General features: G+C 31.9%; 1 non-coding gene across 1 annotated transcript; it reads right to left on the bottom strand.

Moving 5' to 3' along the window:
• Window positions 1-1408: 1408 nt before the first annotated feature.
• Trnav-uac (transfer RNA valine (anticodon UAC)) lies at window positions 1409-1481 on the bottom strand. Its single transcript has one exon. It is a non-coding gene; the product is annotated as a tRNA-Val (tRNA).
• Between the last annotated feature and the right edge of the window lie 8463 nt (window positions 1482-9944).

Here is a 9944-nt window from a genome sequence, read left to right as displayed (position 1 = left end):
AATAAGATTAAATAGTATTACCAGTCGGATTCACAACGTCCCCCTCCCTCCCTCCCTCCGTCCGTCCCTCCTTTGTGTAACCCTCTTTACTACTCCAACTTCAAATTTAATTTAATATTCTTTCTAAATTTTATAACGTAGACGTGTTTCAAATCATTGACCTCGTGGTTCCTCTTTTAAAACAATTTATGTTCCGAGGTCGCAGCGCTCAATATACTCTAGTGTCTAACAATTAAATCCTCTCTGTTTTGTTTTCATTGCAGTAGGGTTAAAGAAAAGTTACAATTTTGTAAAAATGAAGTAAAAAAAGTTTTTATTTTACATTTCATTAGTAATTTCTTTATATTAATTACTTTGTAGCTATTAGTCAAAATAGTAATTAATATGTATAACAATATACGGAACAACATTCTTAATACCAAAAAGAAAATGACAAAATTGAAAGTAATATATCGCACACAACCGTCGGAATATTGTATTCTTTTGAAAATGTATGTTATATTAGTATAAAATTTTAGTTATGACGTAACGATCAACTGGCTTGGTCTTATTTAGTCCACAAATAGTTTACAAAACGCACATTCACTGAGCTCACGAGGCAGGGGAAGCCAGGTCTCAGTGGCCAGGATTAGCAGACCGAGTATTTATTGCTTGTTTTAAGAGGATAAACCAGGCCAGCACTCAACTAGCAACAAACCGAGCCAAAACAAACGATATCCGGCCGGAGCTCATTCAATTATAACAGTTACCGTAGTCGCATGTTCACCACGGCGTGGACAATACTTATCTTAAATACATGCATTAAAACTGGTCCGGATCACAAACTATACTGTATGAAATCTAAATTATAAGTTACAGTAGGACACAGAAAATAGTAAACTAGGACATTTTGGAACAACTGACTAATTGTCAGTTGTTTTTAGCGAATGAGTAAATTTTTAATGAATTCTGTAATGTCAATGAATTGTAAGAAAAAGATTCAAAACAAACGGAATAAAAACTGTATTGATGATAGGTGATCGATAATAGGATCTTTATAATGTTTTCTAAACTTTAGAATAATAAAACACTTGTAAAAATTTCGTAAAAAAACTTTAAAGATAACATTTCTGTCCCAATAAGACAAATAGATACGTACACATGTATGGTACGTTTAGGAACGCGGTATTATACGCAGGCCGCCATCCTGTTTGAGAAGATTTTTTTAAAATCTAATTTTAGTTTTTCAATAAATTCAAAATTCGTCAAAAATTGTTGTTAAACACAGATTTATTTTGTTTGAAATCAATTTCTAGACATTATGCGGAGTATATTTACAAACGTCCATAAACGACCTAAAATAATAAAGATTTATTTAAGTTTACGGGAGTCCGCTGATATGAATTTAATGAGACAAAACAAAAATATATGATTCCGGCCAGGATCGAACTGGCGGCCTTCTGCGTGTAAAGCAGATGTGATAACCACTACACCACGGAACCTGCGATAAATGTTAAAGCAAAAATGAAAAATATCACGATCTTTAGTGAGTGAAAGTTGTTGTTGCTCCTTTTTAATAAATAACGAGTAGAGTGATGCTTTATAATTATCACATTTGATTACCAACACATAATGTACTCTTACCCTGTCAAACTTAAAGTATATAAAAATAACATGGGTGAGTAAGGATCGGGGACACTATTAATAAGTCTCGATTAAATATTAATTCACATGAAATGTATGATAAAATGAACTACTTACAACTGAAACATACTCGTACAATTAATTTAATTCGCTACAAATAATTTTCATAACAGAAATATAATAATCGCAAAACAACAATATAATTGTTAATAATGTATTTTATAACCGAATTCAAACACTTCAAATGCCTGGTACAAAACACCGTGGCTCAAGGTACGCTATCATAACATTAAAGGCACTTCATTTAATTAGAAACTTTAAGAAAACGATTACTTTAAGAAAACAAAATCTTCGGATTTACCTCGCGTATTTTTATGTTTCTACACTTTATCAGACGTTTCCACAACTTTACAGTAAAATGTGTCCTAAAATGATACTATAGTAATGCATAAGAAAACAAATTTAAGTATTAAAAAACTTCCCTTTTACAAAATATAACACAAGTAGTGAGGGACTAATTACAGTCTCAGTGTCAGTCGCTAGGAACCCTAATCCTAACACAACACATCCCCTGACTCTGGCTGCGAGCACAAACCCATGATAGTTCGTGTCGTAACATCGCCCTCGCTGTAAATAACAGTGGTTAAAGCTAGTTTACAGTTTTAACAAACTAGTTTAAAGTTACAGAGTCAACTCACATACAAGTTTCTTGTGAATACCAGCACAAATTACTTGTGGTAATGAACATTTGTCTAATATAATCACTTTCTAATATAAGAGAATAATTTAAATACAGTCTATGTATGTACTTTTAAATTTATAAACAATTTATCAGTCAAAAAGAAGTATATAATCACAATAAGAGGTTCAGAGACTGAATCTATCCGTTATCAGTTCAGTGTTACCTTCCACTGAGCTCGTTATAAACAATTTACATATGTACGTTCCTCCTACTCAAGGTCTAAGTAATTAAAACAAATGTTTGGGCAGTAGAGGAAGCTCGGCAAGAACGCGAGCGAAACTATTAGAAACTTTGGTCATTTGGTAAATGAGTTATCAAGTTGGATGAGTGAATGTCCTGTTGAAAAGAGTTTGAGATTTAAGTGAATCATTTAGGAATTTAAAATTAACTAAAACGTATATCTATGTATACCAAAAACTCTCCTAATGAAATAATGAAGCCACCCTAGACGTATTATGAGGTATACGTTACTCATGTTTTAAACAGCAACTTGAAAAGCACTTCAAGTGTCTTCGAAATTAAGAAGAGAAGTCCAGTCGTGCGAGGAGTACTATTGTCATATTTGAGCCCATGCTGCCAAATGCCATCTCATGGCTTCGAAATCTGCTCAGACGTGCCGAAAGGTTTATGCCGACCACGATTTGGTTAAAACTTGACTTGAAACTTGACGTACGACGAGTGTCCATCCTTCTCGTTCGGACGAGGCGTTACTCTTCCTCCTTCCTTAATGAACTGTAAATGGATCATCAGTAACAATATCTTTGAATCAAACCTCACCTTTACCTTAATAGTATTTTAATTTGCTATTGGTGAAAATAGTCTCTACAGAATATTCGATTACTCGTATGGTTTAATGCACATATGAACGTGACATAATTATCTCAGTCTGATACAACTTTCGATTAAAGTTCAACCTCGTGCATTATATATTTAACGCGTAACACGAAGCAATCACCGTTTATTATTCTTATTTATAATAATAGAGATTTTTTCTGATTTTATTTCATTTATAAAATGGTTTTTGTTGCTGGCAATTTTTTGCTCATAAAACATTATTGTTCTATTCTGTTAGTTTACGAGTTGTTTATAAGATAAAAGTGGGCTATTAAGATTACGTTATCTCCTGTGTGTATATGTTTTCGAGGCTCCTATAATATATCCTAAACGTTCATTTATCTTATTTTGCGAGTGAATACAAAAATGACAACATGTCTTAGATAGGTCAGACGAGTAGTCGGGGCGGCTGTGAACAATTTCCTGTTCTAACGGCGATGGAAGCTTTTATAATCTGATCAGACTCAAGCGAGTGGAATAATTACATATCCGGCATTTATATCATTGTTACACGTAATACATATATTGAAAATTTTTATTGGCTTCTATTCGTGGTCTTGATACTTTCGAGGAATTTTAATAGTTCTATCCGCTACGAAGCTGCAAGTTGAAGAATTCAATAAGAAAAATAAGATTCAAAAGACATTTAATATATTTTCCTTGATAACGTGTTCATTTGCCATAATGTTCTCAAACTAGATAAAGAAATTTAACTCAAAATATAATTAAAAACAATTAGCAATATTTTTAATTTCATTACTTTTGTCCTGACGACTGCAAACAGTGGCAGCGACCGACATCAGGACACTCACAATAATACAAATATTTGATGCCTTGAGAGCTACAATCAATTGTTAGGTATTACTGAAAAAACTGCTGAGAAATCGCAACACAGACTGTGCGTTTAAAAAATTGTTAATTATTAAAATTTACAGTGACGAAGATATTAGTTTGTCTGTTATAGCGATGAAAAATGTGGGAACTGTCACGGTGAAAGCTTCGAGAGAATTATATTCAAACTTGGAGTTTAAGTTGTTTTAAAATATAGAATATACATATTATTTTCTTATGAGATAATGCAAAAAAAATTCTCTTCTTGTTTCAGATCTAATGTTAGCTTTTCGAAGTCAAAAAATACTTATGCTTTTGTATAATACAACAATAGAAAATGCTCGGAAGCAAATGAGCACTTACATTACACATGACCGGTCTTAATATTGTATTAAGTAGAACAGGGCTCCCTCGAGTGAGTAATTGAGGAAAAATAGAAATAGTGAAAGAAGAGGTAATAGTAGAGGTCGCTCATTGTGCGGCGCCCAGTTGTATGAATTCAGGAATTTTAACATTCAAATGCTTTACTTACAGTTATTATTGTGGTTTTGTTTGAGAACTCATTGTTACTCTATGTATGTACTGTACTCTTATATGTACCTTCTATATGTTTAATACCCAAAAATTCTACTTAGCATATTTTAATATATTCTTATTAAAATACTTTCTAGAAGGTGGCATAATATTTATGTAATGATAGTGTTATATAGCATGCAGTAGCACTAAGTCACTGGTGGATTGATATTCAAAATAATATAAGAGGGTGAGGAGGGAGACTCGTGGCGGTCTCGGCTGTTCATATCCGTCATGGGCGTTGTAACGATCGGAACTGAAAAATAAAAGCACACTTGTACTGTCCAATATGTTATTGCTCGATTTCGATATTCGATACATATATTTATTTTATCTCAAAAATCATAGTCGTACTAGACACACTTCGTTTATCCAGAATTCAGAGTCTAAATATTAGTGTATATTGATTTTTGTTTCGTGGGAGAGCTCTGTCGCCTGACGACACAATAGTCAAAAATAACTTACAATAATAACAGAATACTGAACATTTTGACAGTAATAGGTATAGCACTAAAAGTAATAAAAAATTATAAAAAAGATTTTTTATGAATATCAATAACATCCACTTTTTAAGTTCTTTGAGATTTGAATCATACGTTAGGTACACAATGAACAAACAACTTCTTTTTCATTTATAACAATTTAAAAACTGCTGAAATGATCGTAGGCCAGTATTTATACAAAGACTCTTTTTATAGAAGCCAAGCTTTTATTATTAACTATATTGTATTTTATTATTTATCGTCAAAGTCACTAAGGAATCTATTAACTATTTTCTATCCATCCTAAGCTTCAATAAGCCGCCAGTCATTGCTTCTCACTTGTCCTGGAACTCATAATCTCCTCACAGACGTCTGAATCCTTTCACTGTAATAATAGCTTTTATTATTAATTCCATCTCCCACTTTAGATTTATAATCATACAACTGTTTCCATCTAACTTTACCACCTATATTATTATTTTTTATTGCATATTGCAATACCTAACATATATTGCAATACCTAACTACCTACCTACTACATACCTACTTCAAGTAAATAAATATTACATGTTTTTATTTTATTTATTAAGAAATGGTGATCATCATATTTTTCCTACAAGTATGTAAATTAATTTGAGTTAAACATTATTTAACTTTTAATAATAACAACATGTGTTTAATAAACATTGGATGTTAAGAAGTTGTTCATGTCATACGACAGAACTCCTCCTCGAGAGCTCTTCCCCTCACACTCCCTCACTTTTATATTTAGTTCTCATCATCGTCTATGCTGCACTGTAAAATGGATTAAGTTTTATTCATTTTTATAGCGACCTTATATATTTCAATGCGACCTACTGACCTTAAAGTCTGAAATTCAAATCGCAACTCAACCGTGTCGTTGTGTTTCATCAAAACGTATACGTTATGTTCATAGTAACTTTACTATTATGAGATTTAAAGTTATGTTTGAAGTAGAGAGATTAAGTTGGAATGTCACAATCATAACTAATACCTATAAATTAACATTTTTGTACAGGTTTGATTTAGAGTTAAAGTATTACAAAGAATATATATTTAAAAATTCAAACTTTTGTAATCAATCTGTATCTGGAGCCGTTCGTGTCGTACTTTATATAACTTTTCAATTAATCGTACAGCAAAATAATTTTATAAATTTCTAATATGTGGAGTGACTCACACTTATGTTATTTTTTTAATTGTTTGGTTGTAATCGGTCTTTAATAAGTAAATAAATAATAGTTTAAAAAAACTAAAAAAACACGCTTTTATAAAAAATCCAACTAAAAAACAGAAAATAAAATTTAATAAATTTAGATTAAGAATAGTGTTAATAAAAAATAAATGTACATTATTGTAAAAAAGCGTGTAAAATAATATATTACAGGATGCAACCCCTACCGACCACCTTGATGGCGTGCACTGCGATCAATCCAATACACAGCATCTTAACTATACTATATTATAAATATACGAGGAGAGAGAGAAGCTCCGAACTCATCACCTTCCATTTCTTGTTTTAAATGACTTTTAACGGACGGGTTTTTTAATGGCGCCTGAAGAATATTATTAGTTAACAATAAAGTAGTTACAACAATTAAAAAATTATTTATTTAACACTACTAGTGTAATAAAGATATAAGTAGATATTCCCGAATAATGAAAACAGTATCAAAATAGAGACATAATCAGAAACATTACATTTAAGAACACATGTATGTATATTTCATCTTAATATGTTGTAATGAATACTTTCAAAAACTAAATTCCTTTACAGAGAACGATATCAACGAAAAAACAAAGAACGGAACGAGCTTCAGTTTTTTAACTTCGCTAATTTTAACTTTACAATTTGAATAATATCACTCCCTTATATTATTAATTATCTTTAAATATTATATAATAAATTAAATATACTAAGAAAATTATCAGTCACAATTCATTATAATATGTTTCACCACCTTCACCACGGTCAAGTGGCAGGTCGGGGATTGTTGACTTTGAACTTGCCTGAATGTAAGCGAGTTAACGGAACAGTAACCGTGTAGAGTAATGCTGCCTCTGTGTACGCTACTCGTAGTTATGTTTCTGTCGGTAACTCGTTCAATCCATCTTCCGCGTCTGTCTTGATAGTTAAAGCTACATTCTCCTAATAACATAAACCGCTCCAACTCCAATTGAATCCCGCTCGCTGGAGAGAAGTGAACCGTGAACTAAACTGGGACGCTTTATTTTGCTCGGATGAAATAGTTTTTAGTGTTTCATCAATTTTATTTGTGTACATTTATGAAAATTATGTCATGGTTGATGGTTTAATAATGAGAGAAGAGTTTTATTAAGTTATTTTAAATTTTATCTATAAACAGAACACGTTCACTTTAAGGAGTCCTGATGATAGTTTTGTATTGAAGTCAAACATCAATTAAGTTACTTGTAATATTTGAAATAAAATATATTGACTTTTTTTAAAAATTTGTAATCACTTATACAAATGAAACTAATATTTTTCGGAAATACTACGTATGCTTTATTTTTTTTTAAAACCGTGATCATGATTGCTGAAAAGTAACCGAACCTTCTGCAGCATGTAGTTTTAACCAAAAATAAAGCACGTGTAGTATATCCGAAAAATATTAGTTTCATTTAAATGAATAACACTCGCGAAAGGTTTAGATCTCATCAGTTATACAAATTTTACAAAATTTTTTGTTTATCAAAGCTTCTTCTAACTTACTCTAATCCTTATCTTAATAATTTTAGTTCATTTAAACAAAACGTGCTCAGTCCATACACCACAAACAGAACATTTCAAACTGGCCTACAACAAATACTTTCTTATATAAAGAACATATTATCTTTTCTATAAAATCGTCATTAATGAAGTACATCTCTAAGACGGTTCCGTTCCACAACATGTAAAATATCGTCGAATCTGCAGAAAGCACTTTTAAAAATGCACAAAACATTTTTATGGAAGATAAAACTGCAATATCAGTTTGTTTGCGAGGAACCTTGACTTGGCAAACACACTCATACAACACCCCTCACTACCCTCACTCCCCCGACTCCCCCCACCCCTCTCCAACCCCCCTCCCCCCACTCCCTCAACCCTCCCCACCGCGTCACGGACGTCACGCTCATGTATAATTCAGCTGGTTTGATGAGACGCCTCCGTTGTTTGATTCAGTAATAAGGCTTACTTTTAAAAGAATATTATTTCTTTGATGATAATAATAAAAAAATATATTTTTTCCAATAAAGAAATTAAAATGGTTTGTCGATTATACTATAAACTTATTACTTCAATATATAGTACGTATTTGTATATAGTTTTTTTCACAATATGTCCAAAGCTTCTTCTATATTGTTATAATATCGGAGGTGTGTAGCTTCCTGTGGTGGTTTAAAACCCTCACCGTCATGCTCGAGGTCTGTAACAACAAACGACCTACATACTCGTATACAACTTCAGAGTGTTCTGCGGAATCCGGAACATTTGATGACGGCTCGTGACGTATTACACTATCAATATATGTACATATACAGGAAGATAGAGGGCGTGTTGTTCGTGTTAGAATTCCGATCAGCTTTTATTGAAATAAAAGTTTCCTATTTCATATTAAGCCTAGTTGGAATCCTATCACTTAGTCACCGACTTCGTCGTTTAATATGCATATGATTATTTTCCGGCCTTAATATTTTATTTTTCTTATTATAAAACTGTTGATTAGTATCGTTTTATATAAACAGATGTACGTAAATGCTTAATGAAAACATTTTACATTTCAATAATAAGACAAAATATTTATCGATGCGGAGTAGGCATTGCCGTGCCGTGTACTTGATATAATTATTTTCAACTACATATAATTCTAACAGGTTTCATTTAAAGGTAACAACTCATCATCTCCATTACAATAGTCTTTTGTATGTCCTCAGGTAACCCTTATAATACCTACTATAATAAGGATGTAAAGATGTATACAAGAAATGAGAACAGTCGGAAAATTTATAGTTAAGACAGTTTGAAATGTTTTGTTTCGCCAATTGTATTCCACAAATTGCATTATAAAATACAAAAATATTTATATATTTTGCATGTTTAGATTTTTATAATAATTAGTAACTTATACATGAAATATTCCTTTGTACCTTTATATTAAATAAAACTCTTCTAAGAAAATACATTTTATTTGATTATAAAGAATCTGTCGGCATCCTAAAAGTCGCTATGCTAATTCTTAACCTCTTAGGGTCCGCTCTCCTCGAACACTGAGTGTAATCTTTCCTTTTAAGCACTCGAGAGAAGTAGGAACAGCGATTAAAAGATCCGTTTAAGAGATAACAGACACGAAGCTTACAGGTTACCTCACCCACTACTACTATAACTGCAGGCTTAAGTGTAAGTTAATTATAACAAGTTTTAGCACGTTCAGCAAGGACGATAAAATCTCAATTTTCATTGGGCTGGAGGAAAACTGAAAAAGGAGATAAGTATTTTTAACGCGAATGAATGTGAGAATGTTGTAAACATGAACTCTCCTCACTGATGACTATTGTGCAAGCCACGTTAAATTTTAACAGTTAGGATGACTTTGAATCTCGTGAGCCAAAACAACTTATCCAGCTACAGTAAACAATATATATAACGATATTTTCAGAGTTCTCGATTATTTTTTAAATGTCAAGAGAACCTTTATAGAGATAGGACTTTTAAAAGTAAAGTTCTAGTTTAAATAGATTTTATAGGTCTATAGGTCTGTCGAGCAAGCGATGGTTAGTGTCCTCTGCACAACATGAGTTGTGTATTTCTGTTTCCGTCTAAGATTAACTAACCA

The sequence above is a fragment of the Danaus plexippus genome, chromosome 12 (genome assembly GCF_018135715.1).
Source record: "Danaus plexippus chromosome 12, MEX_DaPlex, whole genome shotgun sequence".
NCBI lineage: Eukaryota > Metazoa > Arthropoda > Insecta > Lepidoptera > Nymphalidae > Danaus > Danaus plexippus.
The sequence above is the reverse complement of the archived record's forward strand: the minus strand, read 5'-3'. Positions and strand labels throughout refer to the sequence as shown.